The 16,552-nt window shown below is 38.5% G+C and overlaps 1 protein-coding gene across 8 annotated transcripts in view; it reads right to left on the bottom strand.

Moving 5' to 3' along the window:
- The window catches only part of LRMDA (leucine rich melanocyte differentiation associated), a 1,132,554-nt gene that overhangs the window by 109,587 nt on the left and 1,006,415 nt on the right, over positions 1-16,552 (bottom strand). The gene's annotated exons all lie outside the window — the stretch shown is intronic.

The raw sequence follows: 16,552 nt of genomic DNA, 5'->3' as shown, positions 1-16,552 counted from the left end.
ATGAACTTTTTTAGTGACTAGAAATATTAGGGAAGTTCTATTGTGTTTTAAATCTCAATGATAAATTTAAAATCCTACAAAAATGAAAAGAGGAATGAGAGCTTATCTCTAAAGTAGCAAAAATAAGGCTGGCCTCACCCTTCTTTGCAAAATCAAATAAATGTCAGAAGACAATGAAACGATTTGTCCAGAGCAATGACTAGAAAAGTCTATAACTTAAGAGGTTTATGTCCAAGTTGTTCTTGTAAAAAGGTTGCAGGAAGACATTTTACTAAGCTTAAAATCATAAAAACATTAATCATTTTTATTCTCTTCCTGAGAAAGCACACGAAAAATGAATGTCTGTCAACTAATAAAGAAAAAGAGAAATCAAGAACTCAAGACTGCGAAATCAAGACTGCAATAGCTAAACTATAAAGAAAATGGCAAGGAACTTTGAAATCAATTAACTTTTTAGGAAAAAATATGAAGAACTGTTGTAACATGGGCACAAAATTAAATTCAAAGTCTGGAAAAGTCATATATTTTTAAAAATCAGGATTTTATCATAAAATGTTGATAGCATAACACCAGGTAAAAGGAATAAACACTGATAAATACAGAGAAGTAGAAAGTCAGGAAAAGTCCAGATAATTTACATTTCTCATTAGAAACTGGTACTTGAATTTGACAGAGGAATATAGGATTTAGTATATAGTTTATAAACAAAAGGATTATCACTAGTACAATTAATGAAAATATTTTGATCTTCCAAACTTCTACATAAGATGAAAACAGACAAAACCCAGAATAAAAAGGAAAAAGCAAGAAAGCATTAAACAAAGTTATAAAATTAAGCCCAAATATATGCTATAGCAACAGATGTAAATGCCTTAAGTTTTCCTAATAGGTGTTACAAAATCAAATACATACAGCTCACCAAAAATATTTAAATAAAATGTAAAAGATGGTTTTATTGAAATAATAGTATACGAGAAAGTCTTGCAAAAAACAATGATAGCAACAATATATAAGTCAGAAAGCAATATCTGGGAAAAGAAGATAATATTTTGTGCTGAGAAAAGGAATCCTCTGCAATGAAGATATAAAGGACATATAACTTATGACACATATAATATATTAATCAAACACCAAAATCTATTTAGCAAAAACTACCAGAAGTGAAGAGCTGAAAAATATTATACAATTATCAGCCAGATTAAATAAATATTAAAAGGAATGAAATCTTTGAATAACATAATTATAAATAAATACATAAACTCATATATATACATACATTTCCTTATACCCTTCAAAAAGAAAATGTAAGTTCTTTTCAAATACCCCTGAGGCATTTTAAAATTTGTCAATTCATTTAGTATATTTGATAAAGTTCTTGAAAGAAAAAAACTGTATTCTCAAACTTCAATTTAATAAAATTATAATGTCAGAAATCTAAGTTAAAAGATGAAATAAATCTCGGGATTTCCTCAATAAACATTAGATCACAAAGTAAATAAACATCAGTTATACCTACTTTGGAAATAAATGAAAATAAGCAAATTCATATCAAGACTTACAGAATATAGACTCAGAAGTTAACAAAGCATGTAAGCCTGTGAATTGACAGGAGATTACTAAAATTAATTAATTAAACAATCAGCCTAAAGTGTCATAAAATAAGAGTGCTTGCACAACAAAAGGCTAAAGAAGAAAAAATGCATGTAAGGAAAAATCATGAAAAATGGAAAATATTAAAACAGGTTCTCTGGGAAAACCAGAAAAGGAGAGGAATCTAGAGTCTTATTTAGAAAAAAATACAGCTAAAGAATTAGAATTTAAGAAATAATATCAAAAGAGATATCGGAATATTTCAGAGCACTAACATGTCAACAGACGGCACTTTTCATCTATCCAACTGGTAAAATTGGAGAGAAAATACCTAGTACTGGCTAGAGAATGATTACGCTACCATTGGAATGTAAATTGGAAATAGCGTGTTTGGATCAAAATGTTTCATTATGTATCAAGTGCCTTACAAATATTCATACTCTTTTACTAAGTAATTACTTGTTAATTTATGCTAAGAGAGATATTAAAATTTGGATGATTTATGTTTTTATAGTACCTCCATATGTTGGGATATTAAGGAGCTGTTAAAAAAATTGCTTTTGAAGATTATTTTATGGCATGGTAAATCCACCCTATAATGGCTGGTATAAAAGAGAAGGATATAAAACTAAATATATAGTGTGAATTCTACTCAGTGAAAAGCAAAATATAGATGACAACACACTGACATGTTAACTGTAATTATTTTATGCAGTTATATTTTTGGTTATTTAAATATTTTCTATATGCTTTTCAATATGTTAATGAACATCTATTCTTTTACTATCAAAATAAACTCTTTAAAATAAATGTAAAAGATTTCTAGTCAAGATAACATTGTAAACTTACACATTCAATACATTTTCCTTGCTACACCACAAAAAGCAATTCTAGCTGAAATTTCAAAAATTAGAAGTTGTATCTATACCCAATACAAGATGAATATCTCTTATACACTGGAAAAGTACTGAAACAGACATCAAGGAAAAAATGCTGGAACCATGGGGTTGTTGAACTCTAGGTTAGAAACAGACAAAGGCAAAGAGAAGGCTGTCACTGAACACTGATTTAGGGACACAAGCCTGACTCACAGCATAAAACTCGTAGGGTCTCCAACCTGAATGGGTAAAATGAGAAAAATTAAGGCTGTGAACTATATCACCATGTACATGTGAGACAGGAATGAACAGAGCAAGTCACACAGACCAGATTTGTGACAAGCTGCTAAGTACTGGATCTGCAATATCCCCAATACCACTATGAGACAGGAATCCTAGTCCACTAACATAGAAGTTGTTTCTGGCCTGAGATTCTCAGGGAGCCACATGGAAACTACTGAAAATCTGCAAAACATGATGGATATTTAAAGGTTTATTTTTAAAGATAATTTTCACTCTAGATGAGCAAGCAACCTAAAATTCAAAACCAATAAGGAAAAACAGAACCAAGAAGATATCCACAGAACTCAACAATCAGAGGAAAATTTGACTACAGAAAAAAGTGCACATAACTGTCTCTGAAAAACCTTAAAAAATACTTAAAGTAAAAGATAATATCCTTTTGAATAAGAAAGCACTATGTAAACTGATAGATATAAAATGAGAAAAATGACGAATAAAATAATCAATATAGAAACTAGAAGACAGAAATAATATAATTGAAATTTCCAAACTCTATAAATGAAATTAACGCAAGAGTTTCCATGGTTAAACAGAACACTAGTGAACTGGAAGGCAGTAGTGAGGAAATAATTCTGAGTGCAGCACTGAGGCATAACGAGGTTAAAAAAAAAAAAAGAAAGAAATCAAGTAGTATGGAGTCTCCAACATATACCGAACACAATTTCCAGAATTTAGGCCACAGCAGGACTACTGAGAAGCAATTTAAACAGCTAACAATAGAGAACTTTTCCATAACTAAGGAAAACTCTAAATTCTCACACTAAAGGCACACACCAACTCAGCTGAGCATAATAAATAAAGACCACTCTGCACCTAGAAATACAAGGCAGGTCTGCCCAAAGGGCTCTGAGTAGAATTAACATGTGCCACTTCCCAGCCAAAGCATAAGTAAGTGGGTGTAAGTTTTCCACGCAACGTGGCAGCTCCAACCTGCCTTTTCTTGAGATGAAAACCTGGATCTGTGAGTCACCAAGTGGACTGCAGGAATCACACAATTACATAGCTCACTTTGTACAAGATTTTTGTTGTGTTAACCTACTAGATTTTGGAAGTACTAGTTACTAGCTTAACTTCATTAATAAAACACCTTTATGAGAAACACATAAACATGGTTACAAAATATTAAGAAAAAATTAAATTTAGAAGAAAAAGCAGCATGATTAGCAATCTTGACATAGAAGATATCTGTAGAACTCATTATTAGGGAATAATGACAAGAAAATAAGTCTGTTTCATGTTCAGTACAGACACAATTATTTTTCAAATATTTTCAATCCACAGTTAAATCCACAGATGAAAAACCATGGATATGGAGGGTTGACTATATATGGGTGTGCATTGCAGCTTTGCTCACAATAGCAAAAATTTGGAAATGATCATCTGTGTAGGAATGAATAAATAAGCTGCATCAAATTTATATGATGGAGTACTGTATAGCAGTTAAAATGAGTGAACACAATGTATATACCTCAACACAGATAATTCTGAAAAATGCAATGTTGATAAAATAAAAACACATTGTCAAAAGGTATAGTATAACACTGTGATAATAATTTTTAAAAGTACTAAAACAATGCTGTATACTATTTATAGCTGTATACAGATCTACGCAATAAAAGGATAAAAGGACTAGCTACACACCAAATGCATGACAATATTTGCTTTGGGGAAGCTGGGACTAGGGAGAGGAATGTGAGGGACTTCAATTATTTCTAAATATTTTATTTCTTAATAATAAAAATGATCTGAAGTCCATATGACAAAATGTTAGCACTTTTTCATATTCAGTTGAATTGGGAAAACATGAGTAACATTATATTTTTCTCCATTACTTCTTAATTTTTAAAAATGTTTAATGAAAAAGCAAACAAACAGAACCTTTTCTTGTTTCCCTCCACTCCAAGTTGTCACTAGTCTATTTTTTTGGAATGCAGCAAGTCTTAAATTTGATCCTTGGCAGGAATGGAATAAGATATTATCCAAGGAGGGACTCCAACTCAAACCTCTCCCTCTGTGTAGTCTCACCAATCTGGTTTGTTGAACTTATTTGCTGGAGAACAAATCCCATCTATATTTTCAAGGCTTTCCCAATGGGCAGTGGGAATGATATAAGCTATAGCATGGCTGTGATTAACTCTGGCAAATGAAGAATTTACTGCTGTGCCATGTGTCCTGAGTTTAGGTAACAGACAAATAAACATCCGTGATGCCCTGCATCTGCAGGGTCAGAAGCAAACAGACCTCTGAGGGGAGTCAGAGCCCTGAAGAATGTTAATGCTTCAGAATCAGAACCTGCTCTTGCCAAGACCCTGAAGCAAAGAGGGACTGTGCTGGTTGGATAGCAGCAGAGACCTTTTCTAAAAGCAGGCAGTACAACTAGAAAATGTGATTACTGCCTTTCAGGAGAGAGGAGAGAAACTGACCACAGCAAGTGTTGTGACACCAGCCTTCTGTTCTTTATTATTCACAAAATCCAGGGGCAAATTATCCTATATCAGCTACCAAATCATGGAGAAGGGTAGGCATTCCTGGGATAGTTAATAGCTTTTAATAACTACATGCCCTCTAGATCCTTGAGAAGAAGACCTGTGTCTTAATCTACCAAGTATTCCCCACAGTGCTTTGCACCGCGCTTTGTCCTTCATAGGCACACTATACATGCACATACAATGGGAATACCTATATGCACATATGAATATAAATATATATGGATATAAATATACATATATATGTACACATGAACATATATGTATATATGTACATGAATACAATTATAGATATAATTTTTACATATTACAAATATATGCACATATGTATACACTATGCACACACATATAGTACACATACAGATACACACACACATATACATACTGATCCAAACTTTTTTTCCCCATTGTCCTTCTTCCTGGCCTAAGCATTTTAGAGAGTTTGGCCTTTATTTTGTATTACTCACCATCTTGGGTTCCAGTGTCTCTAACAGGCTCTTGCATTCGTCAACGTGTGATAGGGTGAGTTCTGAGTTGAGAGCAACCTAAGGCTGTGCTTGGCTGGATGTGTAACCACACCATCAGAACAGATTCTTTGGGACTTGGAGTACCAGAGAGAATAGAAGGGATTTCTAAACAAGCTGGGCTGCAGGCCATCAAATGAGCTACAAGTTACTGATGCACTTTTAAAACAAAATTGAGATTTGAACCCAGTATCAAATTCTCTTGCCTCTTGAGAATGGTCGCCTTTAAACATCCACACTGAACTCAGACCAGGGCTCAAGCCCAGCTCTCATTACTCACTTCTACCATAGCCTTTGTGATTCCCATTGAACACCACCTCCTCTTTCAGCTGTGTTCTGAGCAAGCACTGTGTACTCCTTTGCTGGGCTGAGCCTGGGTGAGTCCTTGAAATAAATAGGTCAAAGTCATTGTCCTCTGAATCAGCAGAGGCTTTCTATGAGGTTCAGATTAGATGAAAGTGATCTATGCCAGAGGAAAACCGCACCCCTCAACTCCCTTTTCTATAATGCCAGCATATTTTCTCAGAGGAAAGGCAAACACCCCACCCAGGGAATAGCTGAACAAAGCTTTGGTTTTGTGGAATGGGAAGCAGAAGCCTGAGAAGTGAAGACCTATCCATTCTGTAGTCATGTTAAATACCAAGGTGAGTCGGCGCTCATCCACTCAGCCTTCCATGGGGCTTTCTTTCATCCAAGTAGAAGGTTTCCTTGTCCATACACCCAACCTTACCAGGACTTAGAAAGGTGCTTAATAAAATAAAAACCAGGAGAAGAAACCAATATAAACCCAGAAGGGTAATATTAAGTTAATTTTAATTCATAAGCTCTCACAGAACCAATTACTTGTTTATTCCAAAAGATTTCAAATATTCTGGCATCCAATGAGGACAGCTTCTGAAATGCCAAAATATAACCTTACAACCCATGGTAAGTTACAAATCTATATAGCTGGTGGTGATAGGCATATGAAAAATCTCACCTACCATGTCTAGAGGGAACAAGGCTGTGGTTGAAATGTAAATGTGGATAAAGCACTTTAAACTCTACACTATGCTGTATTGATAGCTAGCAAAGTGATATTAAAGATGGTTTCATCTGGTGAGACCCCTTAGTTTTTCTCAATATAACACTAGCTACTACAAATATCATGGCCCATGTGCTTGCCATCCCAGAGTCTCAGAAAGCTAACTACCATTATCTAATCCGCAAAGTACTAGTCAGCAAAGTGCTAAACTAAAACTGTGAATTCTAGATGACAGCGAAACTCTAGCTCGGATTATCTCGAAGATGTGATGCCAGTCAAGAGCAGGTAGTGGATGATCAGTCAATGGAAGGATGGCTATTACCCAACTTGAATGGTAAGCATTTTGGAAAACAGCATTTGCAAGAGAATGCAAAATAGAAAGCCCCCTTAAACCAAACAAATATGTTCATGTTGGGTTTTGCATTTGAAACTGTACACATCTGTTTGTCTTAAAGCTGTTTGATCTAAGTTCAGGTACCAGGTACCTTATGGCTTTCATGATTCTAGGAGGTACAGGTGAAGAAACACTGTGCTAGGAATGAAGGCACCCCAATCCTATTCCTGACTCCATAGCTAATTCATCCTTGGCCATGTTTTTGCCTCAGTTTCCTCATCAGTTAAATAAGATTAGTCCACTATTATGTTTTTGCATACCGTAAAATTGAACAATTTTTTGAGACCTAAGTGGAGTAAATCTTCACTTATGTCCATCCAAACAAAGAAATCACACAAATGGAAGAATGATTGCATCTTCCCTCAGAAATTAAAATGTTCTATATTAGAAGACAACTGAACACCAGAGTTTATTCATTACGTAAGACTTGTTGCAGAAGCTCAGCAAACAAATATTTCTATGCACGCCTAAAAAGAGAAATCAACTGATTTTTAAGATAAAATACTTGACTATACATATGATTTAGGTATTGGTTTTTATGGGGGTTTTTGAGATAGGGTCTCACTCTGTGACTCCACCCAGTGCAGTGGTGTGATCACAGCTCACTGCAGCCTTCACCTCCCCACTCAAGCAATCTTCTAACCCCAGCCTCCTGAGTAGCTGGGACCACAGGCACATGTCACCATGCCCAGATAATTTTTTATGTTTTATTTGTAGAGACAGGGTCTCACTATGTGCCCAGGCTGGTCTCGAACTCCTGGGCTCAAGCAGTCTTCCACCTAAGCCTCCCAAAGTGCTAGGATTATAGGTGTAAGCCACCACATCTGGCCTATGATTTAGTTTTACCTTCTCATTTTAAGCTAAGAACCTAAACGTCTGAGAGGAGAAGCAAGGTTGTGAGAAAATATGCAAATGCCTGGGATTAAAGCCACATGATAAGTGTTCCATCAATCTCAGTCACAGGACCCCATGTTCAGGCATTTTTTCCGTCAGTTACTTCATTCTACTAAACATTTTTGCTTTGATGGATAATGATAATTTTCTTGCGTAAAACCAAGGGTTAGCAATAATCACGTATTTACCCTGTGTGCCAAACTAGACATATTTTCAGGGCAATAACCTTACACTAATCTTTAAGAATTACATGATTATGAGGGTTTTCATCAGAGCAATTAAATTAAAAAGAAATGCTCATCAAAATTAGTACTTTCTATGAGCAAACTTTATCCATTTAAATGTGGGAATAATACACCAAAGTGTTTCTGGATATTCCAGGCAGAGAGACGAGGTGGCAGATGGGAGGTGGCTGCTATGACTAGGAAAATACTGCTTCAGTGAGCACGGTGCCACAGAAACCCAGCCTCTGGCTTTTGCAGGTTAGCCTAGGAGAGGCAGTCATACTTAATACCTATGATTATTGGAGCCACAAAATAAAAATTGGAAATCTTCCTCAGGCTAGGTAAGAATCTCATGTGTATGCCAAGTGTAATGAGTCTTTGAAAGAAGAACAAGAGGAGGTACACAGCTGGGGAGAGGAGAGGGGGGCAGAGCCTCGCACATCCACATCCTGCTGGATGGGGGCTGGAAAGGCTGCCACTCCCCCTGTGCAATTCCAAACACATTCTGGTACAGGAACATTTTAGGGGGCTCTCTATTGATGAATGGGGAACATGAAAGACAGTACTTTATGTGTGCCTTGGCCTAGGTGTATTTGTTGTTTTTCTTAGTTTGGGTTTAGCCCTTTATGTGCATTACTTGTTTAACAGTCCCAACATTACTATGGGTTAGATACTATCAGTATCCCCATTTTACAGATGACACAACCATGGCACATAGAAGGTCAGTAATTTTCTCGAGGTTTCACAGATAGTAAGTGAAAACATGAGGATAAAAAATGAAATTGCCCATGCAACTATTAGTGTCACCCCACATTGTCTCCTGAAGCTCAGAGAAATGGAGAAGTGTATTCTGTTTGCTTTAGAAACTAAGTCCAATTGACTTGATTTCTCTCACCCTTAATTACCACAGCAAAATCTTAAGTCAGAGAGAAAGAGAGAGAAGAGAGAGAGGCCTTCCCAAGATGAAACAGTCACCCTACAATATCACTCATGCACCATCTGGTGTGTGTTCCCTCCTCTGTAAATAATGAAGAAGGTGTTGATGGAAGGAAGGAATGCAAGCGGAAGATTTACCAGTAAGAGGGAATATGAGAAGAAAAGATTCTTAGGTTGGTTTATTATGAGCCCAGTCAATTATAAGCAGCACATTTTGACACCACTGTAAATAATACACTCTGTCAGAGTCAGCTGATGGAGATTTTCTGTTCAATATATTGTCATAGACACATGATGAAGGGGAGACGTGGGGTGGCATATGTGGTACACAGGAATAAATATGTGAATAATCTCACCAGCTTTGAGTCTTCCAAATACTAACTATGACAGATATGAACTATAGTGCATTCCCACTATGAGACTACGGGACTAATGATGATAAGTTGAGCAGTCTAATATCCATCTTTACCGTGTACAGCCGGATCTGATGGTTCTGCTTGAAGGGGCATCATTTGACCTGGCCTATTTCCAGTCATGTAATAATGAGAAGCATTTAACTGGGTCAAATGGAATGCTAGAGTGAAAGGGATCTGAAATCATCCACCACAACCCTCCCATTATACAAACGAGGGAAATCAGACTAAGTGAAGTTAATTGCCTTGTACAAGATCAGTTGCAAAGCTAGTTACAGACAGTTCTACTGAACTCAGCGAAACTAAAAGAGGGCTGACCTTATTTCAGGTCTAGATGGGGTATTAGGGAAATGGAGGCCATTTTGGGGTGAGAAGTAATACCCTCAATATTTTACCCACCCGGAACCATAACTATGAAGATTATTTATTTGGCCATTTGAAATTATGTGCATTGTGATTGTTTAGTCAATTTGTCCACAAATGATAGGACTCATCCCATTCACTATTGTCTGATATTATCTAAATCTTACATGGCCAATGAGCTTTGCTCAAGTTCCAAACCTTTCCAGAGGCCTTCCCAGACTGCACCACTCTCTTTGCCCTCATTGCCTCCCATACCCTTGGTATCACTGACTTACAGATTATGCTGGATTCTTAATCGCTCTTGTATCTTTAACTTAACGATCTATGTACAGTGTCAGTTACTTAAGCTTGAGGAATGTAGCTCATGAGATGCAACCAAGAGTGAGGTGAGCTCCTACACTTTACTCCCAACCTTGGGAATCAGAACTTCTGGTGAGTGATGGGTAAGATTTTTAAAGACTTCCCCAAGGGGTCGTTCTATACCCTACAGTTCGAAAACTCTGCCGTAAAGAACCTTCCTGAACAGCATTGGTTCAGAAGACATGATGCTGGCTGTTCTTCTGTTTCTGAGATTTCAGATATGACACTATTTAGAGGGAAACCCCAAAAGATATTCCCCACCCATACGCCTGCATTTAGCACAGGGGACTACCACTGTTACCATCCATCCCTGCTGGCACCTCTCAGAAGCACTGGGTGCAGGCGCAGTGGCACTTTGAGAGCCTGCAGCCAGCAGTGAGGATCAAGGAGCACTCCTGATCTTCTTGTCTAATCCTGAGATCACTCAGCCAGCTTGGTCCTGTGGTTCAAACTCACTTGAGTGAGGTTAGGAGCTCACTGAATTCTTTCTAAACTTCAGAGACAACACCTTTCCTTTGTGTTAGTTTAGGCACATCTTCTAACTGGGCGCTTTCCCTGCTAAGGATCAAGCAGTGTAAGGAGAGAATGGTGTTTTTGAATCAGAAGAACAGATTGTGCATGAACCATCATGCACCCTCAACCCAACCACAACCCAGGCAAGCATTAAGTAATTGGCCCTAATTAGCAAAACTAATGGCAATATTAGGAAACAAGCTGATGATAGACATTTAAATGTCACAGATATGTCTTTGAGCTTTCCTGTCTCATAAAACCTTCCCTGAAATTTAAAAAAATTCTCTTTGGGGCTTGCTACTGCATTTCTTTTAGAGTCTGAACTCTCCCTCTGTGCTTTTGTGTCACAGAGATAATAATAGACCTGGAGAGAAATGTGTATGTTTTTCTTTGTTAGATTCAAATTTAATTTAGGTAAAATATTAATGGACTAAGCAGCCAAAAATTAATTTCACTCATGTTTATATTTTACAAATCAAATACTGAGTTCAACTACTAAGTATTTATCATAAGCTTACTTATTTTAAATTTTCATCATAGTTCACTTAGGCTCAATTTTGACAACACAGTGTATGTACATATGGCAGGTATGCACATATACATTGTCTAAACATATATCTCTAAATTGCCAGAAATTTGACAAACTTTATTAAAAAAAAAGCCTGCATGTTTGAATCATCCAAAAGCCATCTGAATACACATTAACATATACATTTGGATTCAAATTTATGAAACAGCATGAGAAATAGCTTTCTTAACTCCACAGTAATAAAGAATCGAGAAACAGATATTTTTTCAATTTCTTCCCATTACATTTTATGTCCACATTTAGATGTATCTGGGAAGATCTCTAAACTGACACCACTGTGAGAGGCCCCTGGGATTCACAAATATCATTTCCATGACACTCAGAAAACGGGGGAAAAGAGGAAAATGTGAGCGGTGATAAATTGGAGCTAATCTCTTTCTGCCACAACCTGAAATGATACTTGGCCAGGTAATCTCCCCCTCCTCCATGCTGTAATAAGAGCTTGTCTATCTCTCCCAGATGCCCAACCCGAGTACTAGTATCTCCCACAAATGCTTGTACTAGAAATTTCCTAATGGGATTCCAAGGCTCTGAAAGAAAGAGAGAAATGAAAAATAATTCTGTCATGCAATGAGTATTGTAAGTTTAAAGAATAAGCAAAGCCCAGTGTTTGAGGCCTGCTATAAAGAAAACAAATAACGGATTCTTTGGGATCATAAAGCTCAATCAACCATAAAACACACAGAGAGCCTCTGATGAGGGTCCTGTGAGCCTCCTGGAGCTCTATTCAGTGTGATGCTGGGCCCTGACCCGCTGCTTATATCCCCTCATGTCCAAGCAATGAGATTCTTCCTTCTACATGTGAAAAGCACAGATGCCAAGGGTTCTCAGGCTTCCTGCATCACCACACGTCTGTGTTTTGATAATGTCTTTGGGCATATGTGATCTCAAGGACACTTCTGTTTCACACTAAGGGTAAGTGAAGCCCCATCAATAACAGAGAGTTGCCGCTGACTAGGTGAGTGACTTGCGATAAGTCACTAGCTTCCCTGCTCTTCAGTTTCCTCATCTGAAAATCAGTGATACAACCTACCTTATGGTTGTTATGAGGACCAAATAAAATAAGCAGGTAAAGCCACTTGGCGGAGGACTGGCTCAGAGGAAGCTTTAGCAATGACCACCATCCCTTAGGTTGGTGGAAGAAGCAGGACTGACCCAAAGGCCTTGTTTGTTACAAATTCAATCAAATGAGCATCCCAAAGTAGGTGAGGAGAGGTGGTGAATGCACCCATTCTGCTCTTCCCAGGGCTCCTTCCGGAAAGGTTTTCCTGGTTCCTCTGCTGTCACATTTTCTGTTGCACTTTAAGCCTTGGTGTGAATGTCACTGGATTCTGGGCATTGTCTTCTCTTGCCTGACTGTCTTATTTTACTCTTGTTTACTGTTTTCCTCACCAGATGTACATACCTGAATTCAGGATTTACCCAGAGAAGCCTGCCCAGAACTTTGAGCACAGTAGGTCCTCAATAAACATTTCCTAGGGGGCTAACTGAAAGGAAAACAATCAAAACAAAACAATAAAATTAAGGTGTTGGAAGAAGCTGTGCTCTTATCTTGGCTCTGGCAACAGATATCTCTTTAACCTTGGAAAATTTCTTTGGACATCAGATTCTTCATCTGTAAAGATAATCTCCAGTTTCCTTTGTGGCTCTAAAATTCTCTAACTTGAAGAAAAACAGCTGCAAAAGGATTCTTTGTTATCTGGTCTGCTAAGCTGTTCAGGCAGAGGAATGAGACCAGCTGGGCCTGGATCCATCGCTGTGTCCAACTTTTTAAACTCAAGTTCCTTCTATTTCTTCCAGCTGTTCTTGCTGGTCCTGTTTTATTTATTTATTTTTTTAGACTATGCAAGTTCAAAGCAATGAGCCCATTGCTATGATTAAAAGACCACTGGGTCTGTGCCATCACTATCTGACAGGGCTGGAACCAAAAGCTCTGCACACCAAGAGGAGAAAATGTGTTCACAAACCAGAGAAGTCCTGTTTGAGGAGTGGGAAGGGACTGGCAGCTCAGGTAGGTGGAGGGAGAAGGAAGGTGGGCGCCACTGGCTCTGGCTGCAGTCTCCCCTAACAAAGCCCCATCCACCTGACCAATTGAAGGCTTGGCCAGAGTTATGAGTTTTCTAAACTCAATCAGAACACAGCCCGCTCTGACCTATAGAAGGTCACTCAACCGTACTGAATACTTGTCAGCATTCCATGGCTAAAGATAAAGTGAATGGACGTCCAAGACAGATTTAGAAATGTCCCTGTATATCCCTGGAAACTGTGAGCATCTGTCTGGGTGTGAAGAGCACAGGGGTGGATTTCCCTTCCCTGAGCACCAATGCTCTCCGCATAGGAACCTGTAGTGCCTGCTCCAAAGCCAGCATCTTGTCACTGTCACTCAGCAGCTTGAGAAGCAAAGGCACAGGGAGTGCCACACCTCCCTGCACAAGGGTTCACTTTGAAACCCGTAGAGAAGGCGAGGGCAACAGCATGAACAGCCTGACCTGCAGGTGGCCCAGCCCACATTCCGCAGGGCTCATGTGGAACCCCAAGTGGGCTGGGTCATCACAGCCATCCTAGGAGGGCAACACAAGCCTGGTTTCATTTTCCACCCTCTCACCATTTACAGCCCAATGACAATGGAGTCTTTTCTTCACACACTTATTTTTCACTCACAGAAAGCATTAATGACTCTGCATTTATTAATATACTCCACATTTGTCCTTGAGCACTGTGGGAAGCGGGAGCCAGCCTCTATTTCACTAACTCTGCCACCAACCTCTACTCATCTGCTTCTCACATGAGAACATCAGAGACATGGTTCCAAGGCCCATCACCACAGAGCTGGGCTCTCAACCCACCTCCGGCTCCTCTCAGCACACAGAACCAATATCATGTTTTCATATAACTAAAGCCTAGCGTGTCCTTTTATTTCTGGAGCAACAGATTTAAAGTAAAAACTGGGGAAATAACCAATATCCCAAAAATTAAAGCATTTTGCTTCAGCCCAGTTTCTCCCTAACCCTCACAATCCATCTGGAATGTAGGCTTTCTTTTTGTCATCTGTTCGGTCCTTTTATCATTATCCTTTGCCAGAAAGATAAGTGTTAGCAGGACCTATGAGAGACCGAATCTTCATTCCTGAACTTTGCTTCTAGATAATGGCTTTTTGCTTCTGGATAATGTCTTCTGAGAACTGCTATGGCCTAAGGTACTGATGACCCAAGCACCAACCCCTCTATGAGCATGGCACTTGGGACATTTGTGTGAAGAGTATTCACCAAGAATAAGATGAGCGGGGATGATTCTATGAAGTCTTTCAACTTCTCCCAACCCAGAAGGCAGTGTGACATCAAAAATGTAATCAGTTGCTGACCCGGACATTGTCTCCTTTTGGTTATTTCTTGTTTTAGCTTCTCTGAAGAGCAGGAAGACAAAGTGCTTGACTTATAAAACCACTCTTGATTCAGAGTCATGGGTAGCCTTCTCAGTCCCCTCCACAGAGGGAAGCCTCTCCCTTCTGCTCTGAGAGGTAACATGCCATGGCCTCAGATGACTGCATCAGCCTCTAGTGGCCTGTCTGAATCTAAGCAGCTTCTGGGGCCTCATGAAAGAGAAACTTGGGGTGAGAACATTGGGAAGGACTGAAAGGCCACAGCTTGGCAAGGCCAAGTTATAGTTCTGCCAATGCTTTCCTGTGTGGCCTGGAGAAGTCACTTCATCTCCTCCAGAGCCTCAGTGTTCTCATTCACAAAGAGATGTGCTTGGGCCAATAATCTCTAAGCTCCTTTGCAAGTGATATATTCAATGATACTTTCCCTTCCTTAAGTACTGGGAAGGACTATGTCATATAGATTATTCTTAGTTTATCTAAAAAACTAAGTAGATTACCAGAGAATGGTCTAGCTTATGGGGCAGAAACGTGGCGGGGTGGGAGGGAAGGATAATCCAGGCTGTGTTTCATGAGAAACTTAAGAATAAGAAGGGTCTATATCTTAATTACCTCTGTAAACCCAACTCCTAACACAGTGCCTGGCTACTGGCATTAATGAAGAGTTGTTTGATTAATCTACAAATGAATACAACTCAAAAGCCAAGCAGACACTTAATGGTTGGGTGGCAGTGTGTGCGTGTACAGGTAGGTATACACATTCACACACACATGCATATATCCATACCATTTATCACAGATCACTTACCATCCAGCACTGGTTTTATTTTTCTAGATGGTGAGCTCTTTGAAGATGGAAAGCTCATTTATTGTTGTATCCTGAGCATCTTGCCAGAGCCTGGCCAATGGTAAATGCTCAGTGGCACTTACTGGATGGATGGATGAATGAATGGATGGATGGACAGATGGATGAGTGGATGGCCTAAGGTACTCATGGATGGATGAACTGATGGGTGGGTAGGTAAGTGGGCGGATTTATGGGTTAGCTAAGTGGTGATATCCAGTTTGTGACATATTCTGTGTAACCTCAGTTCCCATTGCTCCTTACATAAGAAAGAAAGAAGCAATCATGTTTCAGCATTTTTTAGCTTTGGGAAAGGGAGTGGGAGAAAAAGGGGAGAGAAAGAGGGAGTGAAGAGATAGGAGGGGAGAGAAAGGAAGAAAATTAAAGACAGAGAGAGAGTGAATAAGAGAGAGAGAGAGAAAAAAAGAGATTAAAACTTAACAAAACCCAAAAAAAGTCAGAACTCATTTTCCATGGGCAAGAGGAGATGTCTGTTCAAGGTTCACTATAATCAGGACATTGATGCTTTGGAAAAATAAGATATTAAAGTTCTTGAATACAAAAAAGAAAGAAAGAAAGAAAATGATATGAGAAGGCAACAGTTACCAAGAAAATGAATTAGGAGAGAAAACGAATTATATTTTTTATTCTTCTGTTACTAACCCTTTTGGATTTTAATGTTTATATTTTTAAAGAGCCTTTAAAAAAGCAAAGGTGAGGTGGAGTGGGATAAGAATAAGCCTAAGCGTCAACCATGCATTTGGATTTGGGAATTTGTCAAAGGTGTGGGAATTTGTCAAAGGTGAGAGACTGAATTTCCACCTTGACATGCAAATGCATT

Source organism: Pan troglodytes, chromosome 8, assembly GCF_028858775.2.
Source record: "Pan troglodytes isolate AG18354 chromosome 8, NHGRI_mPanTro3-v2.0_pri, whole genome shotgun sequence".
Classification (NCBI taxonomy): Eukaryota; Metazoa; Chordata; class Mammalia; order Primates; family Hominidae; genus Pan; species Pan troglodytes.
The sequence above is the reverse complement of the archived record's forward strand: the minus strand, read 5'-3'. Positions and strand labels throughout refer to the sequence as shown.